Source organism: Rutidosis leptorrhynchoides, chromosome 6, assembly GCF_046630445.1.
Source record: "Rutidosis leptorrhynchoides isolate AG116_Rl617_1_P2 chromosome 6, CSIRO_AGI_Rlap_v1, whole genome shotgun sequence".
In the NCBI taxonomy this organism is placed as follows: domain Eukaryota; kingdom Viridiplantae; phylum Streptophyta; class Magnoliopsida; order Asterales; family Asteraceae; genus Rutidosis; species Rutidosis leptorrhynchoides.
The window spans coordinates 127,400,440-127,418,289 of record NC_092338.1 but is presented as its reverse complement, the minus strand read 5'-3'; the positions used below and the strand labels follow the sequence as shown (position 1 = coordinate 127,418,289).

At 36.7% G+C, this 17,850-nt stretch overlaps 1 pseudogene; it reads right to left on the bottom strand.

Moving 5' to 3' along the window:
- The window catches only part of LOC139854061 (uncharacterized), a 93,676-nt pseudogene that overhangs the window by 14,366 nt on the left and 61,460 nt on the right, over positions 1 to 17,850 (bottom strand).

The following is a 17,850-nucleotide window of genomic DNA, read 5'->3' as shown; positions in this document are numbered from 1 at the left end:
CTATATGAAACATATTTCAATTAATCAAGTCTTAACAAGTTTGATTGCTTAACATGTTGGAAACATTTAATAATGTAAATATCAATCTCAATTAATATATATAAACATGGAAAAGTTCGGGTCACTACAGTACCTACCCGTTAAATAAATTTCGTCCCGAAATTTTAAGCTGTTGAAGGTGTTGACGAATCTTCTGGAAATAGATGCGGGTATTTCTTCTTCATCTGATCTTCACGCTCCCAAGTGAACTCGGGTCCTCTACGAGCATTCCATCGAACCTTAACAATTGGTATCTTGTTTTGCTTAAGTCTTTTAACCTCACGATCCATTATTTCGACGGGTTCTTCGATGAATTGGAGTTTTTCGTTGATTTGGATTTCGTCTAATGGAATAGTGAGATCTTCTTTAGCAAAACATTTCTTCAAATTCGAGACGTGGAAAGTGTTATGTACAGCCACGAGTTGTTGAGGTAACTCAAGTCGGTAAGCTACTGGTCCGATACGATCAACAATCTTGAATGGTCCAATATACCTTGGATTTAATTTCCCTCGTTTACCAAATCGAACAACACCTTTCCAAGGTGCAACTTTAAGCATGACCATCTCTCCAATTTCAAATTCTATATCTTTTCTTTTAATGTCAGCGTAGCTCTTTTGTCAACTTTGGGCGGTTTTCAACCGTTGTTGAATTTGGATGATCTTCTCGGTAGTTTCTTGTATAATCTCCGGACCCGTAATCTGTCTATCCCCCACTTCACTCCAACAAATCGGAGACCTGCACTTTCTACCATAAAGTGCTTCAAACGGCGCCATCTCAATGCTTGAATGGTAGCTGTTGTTGTAGGAAAATTCTGCTAACGGTAGATGTCGATCCCAACTGTTTCCGAAATCAATAACACATGCTCGTAGCATGTCTTCAAGCATTTGTATCGTCCTTTCGCTCTGCCCATCAGTTTGTGGATGATAGGCAGTACTCATGTCTAGACGAGTTCCTAATGCTTGCTGTAATGTCTGCCAGAATCTTGAAATAAATCTGCCATCCCTATCAGAGATAATAGAGATTGGTATTCCATGTCTGGAGACGACTTCCTTCAAATACATTCGTGCTAACTTCTCCATCTTGTCATCTTCTCTTATTGGCAGGAAGTGTGCTGATTTGGTGAGACGATCAACTATTACCCAAATAGTATCAAAACCACTTGCAGTCCTTGGCAATTTAGTGATGAAATCCATGGTAATGTTTTCCCATTTCCATTCTGGGATTTCGGGTTGTTGAAGTAGACCTGATGGTTTCTGATGCTCAGCTTTGACCTTAGAACACGTCAAACATTCTCCTACATATTTAGCAACATCGGCTTTCATACCCGGCCACCAAAAATGTTTCTTGAGATCCTTGTACATCTTCCCCGTTCCAGGATGTATTGAGTATCTGGTTTTATGAGCTTCTCTAAGTACCATTTCTCTCATATCTCCAAATTTTGGTACCCAAATCCTTTCAGCCCTATACCGGGTTCCGTCTTCCCGAATATTAAGATGCTTCTTCGATCCTTTGGGTATTTCATCCTTTAAATTTCCCTCTTTTAAAACTCCTTGTTGCGCCTCCTTTATTTGAGTAGTAAGGTTATTATGAATCATTATATTCATAGATTTTACTCGAATGGGTTCTCTGTCCTTCCTACTCAAGGCATCAGCTACCACATTTGCCTTCCCCGGGTGGTAACAAATCTCAAAGTCGTAATCATTCAATAATTCAATCCACCTACGCTGCCTCATATTCAGTTGTTTCTGATTAAATATGTGTTGAAGACTTTTGTGGTCGAAATATATAATACTTTTGACCCCATATAAGTAGTGCCTCCAAGTCTTTAATGCAAAAACAACCGCGCCTAATTCCAAATCATGCGTCGTATAATTTTGTTTGTGAATCTTCAATTCTCTAGACGCATAAGCAATCACCTTCGTTCGTTGCATTAATACACAACCGAGACCTTGCTTTGATGCATCACAATAAATCACAAAATCATCATTCCCTTCAGGCAATGACAATATAGGTGCCGTAGTTAGCTTTTTCTTCAATAACTGAAACGCTTTCTCTTGTTCATCATTCCATTCAAATTTCTTCCCTTTATGCGTTAATGCAGTCAAGGGTTTTGCTATTCTGGAAAAGTCTTGGATGAACCTTCTGTAGTAACCAGCTAGTCCTAAAAACTTGCGTATGTGTTTCGGAGTTTTCGGGGTTTCCCACTTTTCAACAGTTTCTATCTTTGCTGGATCCACCTTAATACCTTCTTTGTTCACTATGTGACCGAGGAATTGAACTTCTTCCAACCAAAATGCACACTTTGAAAACTTAGCGTACAATTCTTCCTTCCTCAATACTTCTAACACCTTTCTCAAATGTTCACCGTGTTCTTGGTCATTCTTTGAGTAAATAAGTATGTCATCAATGAAAACAATGACAAACTTGTCAAGGTATGGTCCACACACTCGGTTCATAAGGTCCATGAACACAGCTGGTGCATTAGTTAAACCAAATGGCATGACCATAAACTCGTAATGACCGTAACGTGTTCTAAAAGCAGTCTTTGGAATATCATCTTCTTTCACCCGCATTTGATGATACCCGGAACGTAAGTCAATCTTTGAATAAACAGACGAGCCTTGTAGTTGATCAAATAAGTCGTCGATTCTCGGTAGTGGGTAGCGGTTCTTGATGGTAAGTTTGTTCAACTCTCGGTAGTCGATACACAACCTGAATGTACCATCTTTCTTCTTGACAAACAAAACAGGAGCTCCCCACGGTGATGTGCTTGGTCGAATGAAACCACGCTCTAAAAGTTCTTGTAATTGGCTTTGCAGTTCTTTCATCTTGCTGGGTGCGAGTCTGTAAGTAGCACGAGCTATTGGTGCAGCTCCTGGTACAAGATCTATTTGAAATTCAACGGATCGATGTGGGGGTAATCCTGGTAATTCTTTCGGAAATACATCGGGAAATTCTTTTGCGACGGGAACATCATTGATGCTCTTTTCTTCAGTTTGTACTTTCTCGACGTGTGCTAGAACAGCATAGCAACCTTTTCTTATTAGTTTTTGTGCCTTCAAATTACTAATAAGATGTAGCTTCGTGTTGCCCTTTTCTCCGTACACCATTAAGGGTTTTCCTTTTTCTCGTATAATGCGAATTGCATTTTTGTAACAAACGATCTCTGCTTTCACTTCTTTCAACCAGTCCATACCGATTATCACATCAAAACTCCCTAACTCTACTGGTATCAAGTCAATCTTAAATGTTTCGCTAACCAGTTTAATTTCTCGATTCCGACATATATTATCTGCTGAAATTAATTTACCATTTGCTAATTCGAGTAAAAGTTTACTATCCAAAGGCATCAATGTACAACTTAATTTAGCACAAAAATCTCTACTCATATAGCTTCTATCCGCACCCGAATCAAATAAAACGTAAGCAGATTTATTGTCAATAAGAAACGTACCCGTAACAAGCTCCGGGTCTTCCTGTGCCTCTGCCGCATTAATATTGAAAACTCTTCCGCGGCCTTGTCCATTCGTGTTCTCCTGGTTCGGGCAATTTCTAATAATGTGGCCCGGTTTTCCACATTTATAACAAACTACATTGGCATAACTTGCTCCGACACTACTTGCTCCGCCATTACTCATTCCGACACCATTTGTTCCTTTCGTTCTATTAACCCCTGGTCCGTAGACCTCACACTTCGCCGCGCTATGACCATTTCTTTTACACTTGTTGCAAAATTTGGTGCAGAACCCCGAGTGATACTTTTCACACCTTTGGCATAGCTGCTTCTGATTGTTGTTGTTGTTGCGGTTATTATTGTTGTTGGGATGATTGTTGTAGTTGCTGTTGTTGTTGTTGTTGTTGTTGTTGTTGTTGTTGTTGGGCTGTTTGTTGTAGTTGCGATTGATGTTGCGATTGTTGGGATAATTGTTGTGATTATTGTTGTAATTGCTGTTGTTGTTGTATTGGTGATTCTTATCACCGTTTTCCTCCCACTTTCTTTTGACTTGCTTCACATTGGCCTCTTCAGCAGTCTGTTCTTTAATTCTTTCTTCAATCTGGTTCACTAGTTTGTGAGCCATTCTACATGCCTGTTGTATGGAGGCGGGCTCGTGTGAACTTATATCTTCTTGGATTCTTTCCGGTAATCCTTTCACAAACGCGTCGATCTTCTCTTCCTCATCTTCGAATGCTCCCGGACACAATAGGCACAATTCTGTGAATCGTCTTTCGTACGTGGTAATATCAAATCCTTGGGTTCGTAACCCTCTAAGTTCTGTCTTGAGCTTATTGACCTTGGTTCTGGGACGGTACTTCTCGTTCATCAAGTGCTTGAATGCTGACCACGGTAGTGCGTACGCATCGTCTTGTCCCACTTGCTCTAGATAGGTATTCCACCATGTTAACGCAGAACCTGTGAAGGTATGTGTAACGTACTTTACTTTGTCCTCTTCAGTACACTTACTTATGGCAAACACCGATTCGACCTTCTCGGTCCACCGTTTCAATCCGATCGGTCCTTCGGTTCCATCAAATTCCAAAGGTTTGCAGGCAGTGAATTCTTTGTAGGTGCATCCTACACGATTTCCTGTACTGCTAGATCCAAGGTTATTGTTGGTATGTAGCGCAGCCTGTACTGCGGCTATGTTTGAAGCTAGAAAAGTACGGAATTCCTCTTCATTCATATTCACAGTGTGTCGAGTAGTCGGTGCCATTTCCTTCAAAATAGTCAAATGGAACAAGTTAATCATACAGAATATTAAGAGTAGTTAATAGTATTTCGTAGCATAATATGAACTCATTTATAAAAGCTTTTTCTTCATATTAGCGTTTTATAAGTTTAAATTCGGGTAGTACCTACCCGTTGAGTTCATACTTAGTAGCTAATATACAATTCAACTACTACAATTCTATATGAAAAACTGATTATAATAATATTTCGCGTTCAAACTTTTACACAATATTTTACAAACTTACAATACCGCTTATTTTACATATAGCATGAAATATAGCACACAATAAATTTGATACAAGATGGTTGTGAAGATAATTCTAGCTAGTACACAAGTCGTTCAGCAAAGGCAATAAAGACACGTAATTCATACGTCCAGAAACAAGTCATGCATTCTGGTTTTACTAGGATTACTTCCCATCCTTGGTCTTGTGGAACATAACCGTTATGGCCATTGATAAGACAGCGTGTTGTAACGTCGTCAAAGGGACGAGGGTTACGTAATATCCAACAGTCTCGTAATAACCTAAAAACATCATTTCTTACCCCAATTACCGACTCCGTCACTTGTGGAAATGTTTTGTTTAATAGTTGTAGCCCGATGTTCTTGTTCTCACTTTGGTGAGAAGCGAACATTACTAATCCGTAAGCATAACATGCTTCTTTATGTTGCATGTTAGCCGCTTTTTCTAAATCACGAAGTCCAATATTCCGATATATTGAGTCAAAATAATTTCTTAACCCGTTGCGTAAAATAGCATTTGGGTTCCCCGCAATATATGCGTCAAAGTAAACACATCGTAACTTATGGATTTCCCAATGTGATATCCCCCATCTTTCGAACGAAAGCCTTTTATAAACCAAGGCATTCTTGGAACGTTCTTCGAATGTCTTACAAACTGATCTCGCCTTAAATAGTTGTGCCGAGGAATTCTGACCGACTCTAGACAAGATTTCATCAATCATGTCTCCGGGTAGGTCTCTTAAAATATTGGGTTGTCTATCCATTTTGTGTTTTTATACTGTAAAATAGACAAGAGTTAGATTCATAAAAAAAATACTTATTAATACAAGCAATTTTTACATATATCATAAAGCATAAGCACACTATATTACATATATTACACCACACGAATACAACTATCTTATTCCGACTCGCTCGTTTCTTCTTGTTCGGTTTTGGTTCGTTTTGCCAAGTTTCTAGGGATATATGATGTTCCCCTAATACGAGTCGTCGTTGTCCACATTGGTTTAAAAAAACCTGGTGGTTTAGAGGTTCCCGGGTCATTGTTACAACTTAAGGACTTCGGGGGTTGACGATACATATAAAGTTCATCGGGGTTGGAATTAGATTTCTCTATTTTTATGCCCTTTCCCTTATTATTTTCTTTTGCCTTTTTAAATTCAGTTGGGGTAATTTCTATAACATCATCGGAATTCTCGTCGGAATCCGATTCATCGGAGAATTGGTAATCCTCCCAATATTTTGCTTCCTTGGCGGAAACACCATTAACCATAATTAACCTTGGTCGGTTGGTTGAGGATTCTCTTTTACTTAACCGTTTTATTATTTCCCCCACCGGTTCTATTTCTTCTTCCGGTTCCAATTCTTCTTCCGGTTCCGATTCTTCTTCCGGTTCCGACTCTTCTTCCGGTTCCTCTTCGGGAACTTGTGAATCAGTCCACGAATCATTCCAATTTACATTTGACTCTTCATTATTATTAGGTGAGTCAATGGGACTTGATTTAGAGGTAGACATCTATCACATAATATCAAACACGTTAAGAGATTAATATATCACATAATATTCACATGTTAAAAATATATAGTTTCCAACAAAATTTGTTAAGCAATCATTTTTCAAGTAAACACGGTCGAAGTCCAGACTCACTAATGCACCCTAACAAACTCGATAAGACACACTAATGCAAAATTCTGGTTCTCTAAGACCAACGCTCGGATACCAACTGAAATGTCCCGTTCTTATTGATTAAAAACGTTCCATATTAATTGATTTCGTTGCGAGGTTTTGACCTCTATATGAGACATTTTTCAAAGACTGCATTCATTTTTAAAACAAACCATAACCTTTATTTCATAAATAAAGGTTTAAAAAGCTTTACGTAGATTATCAAATAATGATAATCTAAAATATCCTGTTTACACACGACCATTACATAATGGTTTACAATACAAATATGTTACATCGAAATCAGTTTCTTGAATGCAGTTTTTACACAATATCATACAAACATGGACTCCAAATCTTGTCCTTATTTTAGTATGCAACAGCGGAAGCTCTTAGTATTCACCTGAGAATAAACATGCTTTAAACGTCAACAAAAATGTTGGTGAGTTATAGGTTTAACCTATATATATCAAATCATAATAATAGACCACAAGATTTCATATTTCAATACACATCCCATACATAGAGATAAAAATCATTCATATGGTGAACACCTGGTAACCGACATTAACAAGATGCATATATAAGAATATCCCCATCATTCCGGGACACCCTTCGGATATGATATAAATTTCGAAGTACTAAAGCATTCTATACTTTGGATGGGGTTTGTTAGGCCCAATAGATCTATCTTTAGGATTCGCGTCAATTAGGGTGTCTGTTCCCTAATTCTTAGATTACCAGACTTAATAAAAAGGGGCATATTCGATTTCGATAATTCAACCATAGAATGTAGTTTCACGTACTTGTGTCTATTTTGTAAATCATTTATAAAACCTGCATGTATTCTCATCCCAAAAATATTAGATTTTAAAAGTGGGACTACAACTCACTTTCACAGATTTTTACTTCGTCGAGAAGTAAGACTTGGCCACTGTTGATTCACGAACCTATAACAATATATACATATATATTAAAGTATGTTCAAAATATATTTACAACACTTTTAATATATTTTGATATTTTAAGTTTATTAAGTCAGCTGTCCTCGTTAGTAACCTACAACTAGTTGTCCACAGTTAGATGTACAGAAATAAATCGATAAATATTATCTTGAATCAATCCACGACCCAGTGTATACGTATCTCAGTATTGATCACAACTCAAACTATATATATTTTGGAATCAACCTCAACCCTGTATAGCTAACTCCAACATTCACATATAGAGTGTCTATGGTTGTTCCGAAATATATATAGATGTGTCGACATGATAGGTCGAAACATTGTATACGTGTCTATGGTATCTTAAGATTACATAATATACAATACAAGTTGATTAAGTTATGGTTGGAATAGATTTGTTACCAATTTTCACGTAGCTAAAATGAGAAAAATTATCCAATCTTGTTTTACCCATAACTTCTTCATTTTAAATCCGTTTTGAGTGAATCAAATTGCTATGGTTTCATATTGAATTATATTTTATGAATCTAAACAGAAAAAGTATAGGTTTATAGTCAGAAAAATAAGTTACAAGTCGTTTTTGTAAAGGTAGTCATTTCAGTCGAAAGAACGACGTCTAGATGACCATTTTAGAAAACATACTTCCACTTTGAGTTTAACCATAATTTTTGGATATAGTTTCATGTTCATAATAAAAATCATTTTCTCAGAATAACAACTTTTAAATCAAAGTTTATCATAGTTTTTAATTAACTAACCCAAAACAGCCCGCGGTGTTACTGCGACGGCGTAAATCCGGTTTTACGGTGTTTTTCGTGTTTCCAGGTTTTAAATCATTAAGTTAGCATATAATATAGATATAGAACATGTGTGTAGTTAATTTTAAAAGTCAAGTTAGAAGGATTAACTTTTGTTTGCGAACAAGTTTAGAATTAACTAAACTATGTTCTAGTGATTACGAGTTTAAACCTTCGAATAAGATAGTTTTATATATATGAATCGAATGATGTTATGAACATCATTACTACCTCAAGTTTAGTAGGTAAACCTACTGGAAGTGACAAGAAATGATCTAGCTTCAAAGGATCTTGGATGGCTTGAAAGTTCTTGAAGTAGGATCATGACACAAAAACAAGTTCAAGTAAGATTTTTACTCGAATTAAGATAGTTTATAGTTATAGAAATTGAATCAAAGTTTGAATATGAATATTACCTTGAATAAGAAAGATAACCTACTGTATATAACAAAGTTTTCTTGATCTTAGATGATTACTTGGAATGGATTAGAAAGCTTGGAAGTAAATTAGTAAACTTGAAGGGATTTTTGAAGTGTTCTTGAAGTGTTCTTCCTATGATGATTATAGCTTGATTCTTGAAGTGATTTTTGATGAAGATGATGATTAACTACTGGAAAAATACATTCATAATAGTGTGTGTGTGTGTTGAGAGAGAATTAGAAAGAGAATTGGAAGTGAAATGGAGTGAATGATGAGTGGTAATTGGTGAGTGGTGAGTGGGGTTAAAAGGAGTTCTAGTTAGTTGACTAGCTCATGGTAGAAGTTAAAATTGATTAGTCATACATGACATAATCAAGAGTGGAATCCCATGCTAGTTCCTATTGGTATATACCCATAGTAAGTACGTTTTGAAGCTGTGTATAATACGGGTAAGAATACGACTAGAATTCTTGATGAAAGAAAAGAATGGGAAAGTAACTGTAACCATTTTCGTTAAGTATGAGTGTTTTGATATATGTCTTGAAGTCTTCCAAAAGTATTTTAATACATCTAAATACACTACATGTATATACATTTTAACTGAGTCGTTAAATCATCGTTAGTCGTTACATGTAAGTGTTGTTTTGAAACCTTTAAGTTAACGATCTCAATTAATGTTGTTAACCCATTGTTTATTATATCTAATGAGATGTTAAATTATTATATTATCATGATATTATGATATATTAATATATCTTAATATGATATATATACATTTAAATGTCGTTACAACGATAATCGTTACATATATGTCTCGTTTCGAAATCCTTAAGTTAGTAGTCTTGTTTATATGTATATAACTCATTGTTAATATACTTATGGAGATACTTACTTATCATAATCTCATGTTAACCATATGTATATCCATATATATATCGTCATGTCGTTTTTACAAGTTTTAACGTTCGTGAATCGCCGGTCAACTTGGGTGGTCAATTGTCTATATGAAACATATTTCAATTAATCAAGTCTTAACAAGTTTGATTGCTTAACATGTTGGAAACATTTAATCATGTAAATATCAATCTCAATTAATATATATAAACATGGAAAAGTTCGGGTCACTACACAAAAGGCTTCTATAAAATCGACGATGATAATGCATCTTAAAAGCTCGTATGATCCCCACGTCACTAGGTTGATGAAATGATCCATATCTGTTTACCAAAAACGAAGCACATTTTTTTTTTATATAAGTTAGGTCCCGTTAATACATAATATTTCCAACTCTGTTTTAACCCAATATATAATACCATAACGACGCGTTTAACGATTTATAACGACCCTTGGTACACAAATGACACATTACAAAAGCATTTGTAATAATGAACCAATCATACAAATTACGGGTTAATACTCAACAACCAACCCGATACCAAGAGCATAATCCCGAGGACTACCAAATCCCCCAATCCGCGTCCGAATATCCAAAAGCTAATCCTCCAAGCTTAAGAAACGTCTATCAATACTAGTCTAGCAACTAGGTAACTCCGCATCAACAATACCTATAAAAAGGTAAACAACGAGAGGGGTAAGCATAAAGCTTAGTGAATGCAATAATTATACATATGCATATATAATCTACTTACTTGCATATACTTACACAAATACCGCATACGAGCTAGCAATTCAACAACCATGCAATCACAATGCAAAACTAAATATCCGCAATTCACAATAAGCTAGCATCGCCAATAGCATATAGTTCACAATTTAATATGCTAAATACAAAAATCACACAACCATGGTTAACCATAAGCACAAGGGAATGGTACTCGCGAATGACCATCAGTGTTCACAACAACCATTAGTATACAACGACATATATCACTAACCCCTAGGTGGTATCGAACGCCCGAACCTTAAACCCACCCGTCACGTGAAATGTGGTATCGAACGCCCGAACTTTAAACCCACACTTCACGCCCACGCACACATATGATATGGTATCGAACGCCCGAACTTTAAACCCATATCACATGTCACACATGATGATGAGGTATCGAACGCCCGAACTTTAAACCCTCATCCCATGCCAACACGATGTGGTATCGCACGCCCGAACTTTAATCCCACATCGCATTCCACACAAATAAATACATTATATACATACACGTATAATTATTCCACTCACCTTGGAATGCTCACACAAGTCATGTATAACATGATCTCCGTCCTCAAATCCGAGCAAGTAACCACCTATATCACACATAGGCACAATATACACATAAATATATATATATATATATATATTCTCTAAAAGAGAACCCGACACAAACATCTCTTAGCTGGGGGATCACACCTTGCTCGCCAAAACCCACCCATTTAACACCTAATGGACACAAACCAATTACCACTTCGGGTGATAATTCAAACCCACTCTACAATGTACAATTTAACCCAAATTATACTTTACACTAACTAGACCAACCTAGGTCCCGACACTAGAATACTACTTAGGTAGTGATCATTTCAAACCGCCATTTACACAAAAACCACATCACGTGCAATCTTGAGCCATATTGCATTTAACCACGTTTGACATGTTAAAACATCACCTTGACTCAAAATCACTTCTCATGTGTGATTACTTCTAAAAACGCCATTTAACACTTAACACAAGTGTTTAAACATTCATTTGACCAAAACTAGTGAAATCATCAAATTTGACCCAATTTGACAAAAGTCACAAAAACGGCCAAAATCACTAACGGCTAGTGTAACACCCTGATTTTTTTTTTATATATATCACAGCGAAAGACTGAATTACATAAATACCCTTAGATAACATTTACAAACCATAGTTATCAGTTTAGCTTAGTTAACGTTATTACAATATTCCAAAACGTTGGTGTTACGTGAAAATATTATAAAACCAGAAAACATCAGAGTTAAGCACGTAGTCAAACATGTCTTCAACCCAACAGCAACACCCTTCCTAACCAGCAGTACCTAAACCTGCAAGGGGTGGAAATGTGGGGGGAATTAGCACATAGCTAAGTGAATAGATACTATCTAACAGACCAAGCATAAGCAACTGAACATGCAAGGGATCACAGATATGCTAACGTCCTGAACTAGCATATAATAACTGACAATATGAGGATCGGCAGCTTGTACGAGCACACGACGTAGTTGATCAAGCTACAGTCTACCGATATCCGCTTTACTGATTTCACTGCATAACCGTCCAGATGCAACACATGCGTCCATCTATGCTATACTGAACAATCAGTAACTCATGACCCGACCAGGCTACCACAGTCGACCTCACATCAACCCTACCTTGCCGCCTCGGTGGTTTCCCAACCTTGCCGCCTCGATTGGTGTCCAACTAATAGTGTGCACATAAGATCACAGATAAAAAGTCATGCAATCGTCCTAACTAGCATGGCAATATCTAACTACACATGGTAATCGTAATGAACATAATCATAGTAATAAAGAGTCTGAACAAGTAGCGTGTCAGCTACTTAATACTCTATCCGGAGATAGACCCACTCACCGATTACCCGCAACTGAAGGTTCTCAGAGGTCTAATCTTTCTGAGCCTTCACCTTTTTGTTTATCACCTGTGAATCATCACATAATATCTCAAGTTAGTATTATATCCAAGTATTAATACACAACTTTACATTCAATTGAAAATATTCACATAACAGGCAAGGTTTTCGAGCAACATGGGGTTCTCGAGCAAATTCAAGTTTTTCGAGCGAATTCGAGTTTTCGAACATATTCGAGTTTTTCGAGCAGAAGGTTCTCGAGCAACTTGAGTTTTTCGAGCAATCGAGTTTTTCGATCAGAAGATTCTCGAGCAACTCGAGTTTTTCGAGCAATAATATGTTTTCAGGTTCTCGAGCACTGTTTTCGAGCGAGTCTCGAGCACTGTTTTCGAGCGAGTTTTTCGAGCAGAAGGTTCTCGAGCAACTTGAGTTTTTCGAGCAATCGAGTTTTTCGAGCAGAAGGTTCTCGAGCAACTCGAGTTTTTCGAGCAATAATATGTTTTCGAGCAAAAGGTTCTCGAGCACTGTTTTCGAGCGAGTCTCGAGCACTGTTTTCGAGCGAGTTTTTCGAGCAGCTTCATCTTCACCATCAGCTTCGCTGATTTGGTGATTTTAAGCCAAAAAAACTCGATTTCAAGGTTTATAGTCCAAATTCAAGCATAAAGAAACATACCAATCATACATAAACATTTTTCCCAACTATAAACATCAAAATCTAGCATTTACAATCAAGATTTGGGATTAATTCATCCCAAAATACTCACTTTATCATAAACTCAAGTTCTAACACACAATTCATCATTTTTAACAAGTTCTTGCTCAATTCACAGCATAATTAGATCATATAAACTATATAGCAACTATGTCTAACATCAATTAAACATAACAAACACAAAACCCAATTTCTATAAATTCAAGCTTAATTTCATCAAAAATCCATTTTACACCCAAAACCCAATTTCTATAAATTAAAGCACGAATTCAAGCAAGCTAACCTGGATAAATGCTTATAAGAATGATAAGATTCAGATCTTAAAGCTTCTTAATTCAATTTGTGACTTGGATTCAATTAGGGTTTTGAGATGATGAAAGTTAGGTACGGGTCTTGTTCTTGCACAAATTGGGAAATAAATGGAAGTATCCAGATATTAGTAACTTAAGTGGGTTATAAACCCACACCCCATAACACACGGGTATTTATCAGTTATCTGATATCTTTCGTACTTAATTTGGCAATCCTAACGGAGTCCAAATTCAACAAACGAACCATTTCTGTGACCCTTGTCACAAACTGGTCTTAACCAACTAATCAATTAATAATAAACATATTATTAAAATAAAAGCATATTTTAACCACAAATATAAAACTAAGGGCAATTAAGTAATCTTACTTCTAACCCCGGTTTCAGTCTGTTACAGCTAGTGATTATATTTTCAAAACATCAATTAACACCTAAACCAAGTATTTACATACTCGATTCACCAAAACTTGACTCAAATCTTAGTTTGACACTAAACCAAAGTCAACAATCATTTTGACTAGCAAACTTGTTCTTAAGAACATCAAAACACTAACACACTTACAACCTAGTGTTTTAACACCCAAACCATGACAAATACTTCCAAATTCGTCATCAAACCCTAAACCCACAATAATCGGGTTCACTTACACTAACAATACTCAAAACCCTCAAATTTCACAAGAAATGGGGTTTATAACCCTAACAGTACAAACCCTAAGATTCTTCAAATTAAACAATGAAATTCGAAGTTAGAACTCACCACCACTACCAAAATGTAGCTAGGAATGAAATGAACAACTTTAACACTAGCACTTTGGTGATATTTCCACTTCTTCTTCTCCAACCAAGCTTTCTCACTCTAAAAGTCACCCTCTCTCTAAAATAAGTTGGGAGTGTTTTGTGTAGGTGAAAATGAGGCTTGAAAGAGCCTTGGAACAGTTTTGATGATCCCAAACCGACCCCAAAGTTAAAAGACACAAATACCCCGAATTTAAACCCAAAAATGAGTTCAAAATGGTCATTCAGCACATCTGTCGCGTTTCGCAACTACCTGTCGCATTTCGTGACACCACAGACGTGATACACCTGACCAAATCGCGACGAATTGACCTGGACAAGGTTTTGAAGGCTGTCGCATTTTGGTCATGTTTGTCGCGTTCCGCGACGTACCAAGACGCGACACAGGTGCTCCAAATGCGATATCTGCAGCTCTTCAACTCGATTTCAGTTTCCAGATTCAATTTAAAAGTTCAGGGACTGAAGTTGTCTGATTCTGATTCTGATGTAAATTCTGAATATGCATAAGTGTTAGGTAGACTTTCAGTGACACTTTTTGAGGCACACTTTTACTGGCATTTTCTGCTGACACTTCCAGATGTATAAAATTCAGGGTGTTACAGTTAAATTTTTGAAGTTATGTTTGGTGGCAAAAAAAATAATTCAACATTTCGTAATCCTTCAATAATTTTTGGATGGGCAGGGCAATTATCCACAATTTATCAAGTTGGCAAACATATTCTTCAAATAACACACCAGCCATCCAAGCTCGTTTGTTAGCACGGTATTCACAGTTCAGACTGTTCAAGTTTACATTCTTAAAGCATCTTGGTTTAGCATATTGTAACACCCTGAATTTTAGTACATCAGAAAGTGTCAGTAAAAGTGTGCATCAGAAAGTGCCACTAAAAGTGAACCTAACACTTATGCATTTTCAGAATTTACACCAGAATCAGAACCTGACAACTTCAGTCCCTGGAGAAAAAGGTTGCCTTCGATTTGGCCTATTAGCCGCGCCACGTGAGAAAACAGGCGCGCCGCGCCACCTACATCATTCAGAGGCTTGATTTTGTACGGACCACTATAATGAATTTCCACATGAAGCCGCGCCGCGGCCGTGTATAGGCGTGCCGCGCCTAGCGGCCAGTCAGCATCCGGATTTTGGTCATTTTGGGTTTAGTGGAAGGGTATAATGGTCTTTTTACGTGGTAACCAGCTCATAACACCACACCACATCCACAAATTTAATTTTATCATTTTCTTTTCCTTTTCTTATCTCTCTTCCTCTCAAACTCACATTTCTTCCCAAGATCAAAGTGGTAAATCGAAAGGGAAGACTCGAGTGTCGATCTTTGGAGCATGAGTTAATATTGTTCTCATCGTTCACGGCTACGTTTTGATACTAGTGGTAAGTCTCGAATCCGAAATTCGTTTTCATGTTCATCGTTCATATTTTTTATGTTCATCGTTCATAATTAGGGCCTTTGTCTTGAATGACCTTGAGTGAACCCCACTAGCTCATGAATGGGTGATTTAGACTAGTGTCGGGTGTGGTTGATCCTCGTTGGTGGAATTCGAGTTGGTTAATGATTTAACCTATATTGAGGTTTGTAATTGGTGTTTAATCACTAGTTTAGGTGATTATGGAAGTTGGAAACTAGTTGGAAGTGTTGATTTGACTAATTTTGAAACGAGTCAAAATTAGGGTTTGTAGGTGATTTTGAGAAAGACAAGTGTTTAACACTTATGATTTGGTTTATTCGGTGTATTAGGACCACTTTCACTAGTGTTAGTGATTATTGGTTAGTTTGGGCACGGTTTGTGCTTAGAAGTGCAATTGGGTTAAAATTTGCACTAAATGTCAATTTGGGTTGGGTTGTAAATCCACCCTAATTGTGTTGTTTGTTATGTAATAATGGAATAGGTACTTTCCATTGACGTGTGGCGGTTTATTTCGGTTGCATTCATCAAGGCGTTAAGGTGAGTGTAAATATATTATATGTGTATGTATGCATAGGATGGGTGCGGGTGGAGTAGAGTGATCCTTGGGCATTCGGGTTCACTTTACACGTGTATGAGATGATGGACTCTATGAGTTTTGGGTCCTTGAGGCACGTTTGTGCGTTTTGGGTTGCCACCCTTGGGGTAGTAAATTTCGGGCTGTAAGTAACTAGAGGAGGAGGGGGGTGAATAGTTACTTAATACGTTTTTAACACTTTTTCGATTGATCACCAAATTCGATTAACTTTGATCAACCAATTCAACTCAAACTTGATGTGTGTAGTGTATATGTTTAAAATGATAAATGAAGTAATGTAAACAACATAGACACAAGGATTTATAGTGGTTCGATTGGATGTTAACTAATCCACCTTAATCCACTCCCCGATTACATTAATCGGGATTTGTTGCTTCACTAAGCACTTTTCTCCAAACCCGGTGAAGATTCGATTTACAAGTCTTCAGCTTCTTTGGTAGACAACAAACGTAATCTTTCTATCCCTTTGAAAGATCAACTCCAACCTAGATCAACTTGTCTTCACCTTGGACAAGTATTAATCTTCAAATGAGATTAATCAACTTCCTAAGTCCCTTTAAGGAAGTAGATCACTAAGCTAGCATATGCTTCTACTAATTGAAGTTACAAGACTTATACACTTTGTAATGATGATCCTAAGACAACACTAGGACATACATTACACTAAGTAAACTCACAAGATTAATGATTTTGATTAGTAAGTTTACAACAACCAAATTCTATACCTCTAATATCATAGAATCTTCTCTTGCTTGATCACATTTGAGTAGTAATTAGAGCCCTTGTGATCTCTGGAAATATGCCTTTGAAATATGCAAGAGGGTCCACTTCAAATACTCCTTAATGTTTGCCTTTTATAGTGGGATTCAAAAAGTAGCCGTTGACACACGGTTGCCATCACGGTCGACCGTGGTTCGACCGTGCGTGCTCCAGTCCAAATTTAGTATCCGTTGTATAGCCGTTTGACTCAAATTTGAACACCACATTTTGGCATCTTTACTCCTTCTAGCACCTGCAAAAGAAACCAAACATCCTATACAAGTACTATATGCATTAAGTGTGTGAGATTTGGTCTTATTGCATGAAAGTGACTTAACATTCCAAAAGTGGTAAACCCAACATTCTTGGAGAAGTGTCTTGATTGATATTTTGGGAAATCTCAGTTTGATCAAGACTTAGTTAGTCACATTAATGCCTTTGGTTCAATTCTAAAGACTAGTCACTATGTCATTAACTTTCTAGTTTCAATTAATCACAAGTCATGTTCCATTTGGGTTTAGGTAGAGATTAATTGAATGATGTCTTTATAAGATAATCATGAAGTATGTAAAGACATCAAAGCTAAGTCATACTTGAACAATTATATGTTAATAAGATATTTATAAGATATTTATATGTTAATAATCTTATGTTTCCAACAATTATATTAAGCAATCAAAAATCAGTTAGACACACTAATGAAAAATTTTCTGATTCTCTAAGACCAACGCTTGGATGCCAACTGAAATGCCCCGTTCATATTAATTATAAACGTTTCATATTAATTGGTTTCTTTGCGAGGTTTTGACCTCTATATGAGACGTTTTTCAA